Source organism: Molossus molossus, unplaced genomic scaffold (assembly GCF_014108415.1).
Source record: "Molossus molossus isolate mMolMol1 unplaced genomic scaffold, mMolMol1.p scaffold_m16_p_7, whole genome shotgun sequence".
Lineage (NCBI taxonomy): Eukaryota > Metazoa > Chordata > Mammalia > Chiroptera > Molossidae > Molossus > Molossus molossus.
In genome coordinates this window covers 78892588-78893636 of record NW_023425401.1, presented here as the reverse complement: position 1 = coordinate 78893636, position 1049 = coordinate 78892588, and the positions used below count along the sequence as shown (strand labels likewise).

The window sequence follows — 1049 nt, the reverse complement described above, 5'->3', positions numbered from 1 at the left end:
ATAAGACATTCTCAAAGATAGACCACATGTTAGGACACATACTAAGTCTCTACAAGCTCAAGAAGATTAAAATCATATCAAGCATCTTCTCAAAACACAATGGCATGAACCTGGAAATTAATTACAACAAAAACATTCATACACATGGAAGCTAAATAGCATGTTATTAAACAATGAATGGGTTACCAAGGAGACCAAGGGAGAAATTAAACACTTTCTGGAAACCAATGAAAGTGAACACACAACAACACAAAATCTATGGGATGTAGATAAAACAGTTCAGGAAAAGTTTATAGCACTACAGGCCTACCTCAAGAAACAAAAAAAATTACTAATTGACTTTACAACTCAAAGAACTAGAAAGTAAACAAATAAAAAAACTGAGATCAAGTGGAAGGAAAGAAACAGTGAAGGTCAGAGCAGAAATAAATGACATAAAAACTAAAAAAAATAAAAATAAACAGTTAAAAAAATCAGTGAAACAAAGAGCTGGTTCTTTGAAAAATAAACAAGATTGATGAATCCTTAGCCAGACTCCTGAAGAAATAAAAAGAGAAGACCCAAATAAACAAAATCAGAAATGAAGAGGAGAAGTAACACCACAGAAATACAAAGGACCATTAAAACACACTATGCACTTACCTGACAGGAGAGATACCATGATCACGAAGGTGGTTTTCCCAGGGGAAGGTTTATCCATTACACTCCGGATGTGCTGACCCCTGCGGTTTCCCCAAATGTGTAAAACTCGACTGTACAATTTGTGGTAGTGGGGGAACATTTTAAAAAAAAAATAATAAAATAATAAAAAACCCACACACTATGAACAATTATATGCCAACAAATTGGACAATCTAAGCAAAATGAACAAATTTCTAGAAATGCACATTCTCCCAAAAGTAAACTGGGAAGAGATAGAAAACTTGAACAGACCAATAACAACTAAGGAAATTGAAGATGTAATCAAGAAACCCCCCCCCACAAACAAAAGCCCAGGCCTGGATGGCTTCACGAGGGAGTTTTACTGAACACTCAAAAAAGATCTAACA

At 34.7% G+C, this 1049-nt stretch overlaps 1 pseudogene; it reads left to right on the top strand.

The window, feature by feature from the left end:
* The first annotated feature begins 634 nt into the window (after window positions 1–634).
* Window positions 635–784, top strand: LOC118620586 (annotated as a pseudogene).
* Window positions 785–1049: the final 265 nt, after the last annotated feature.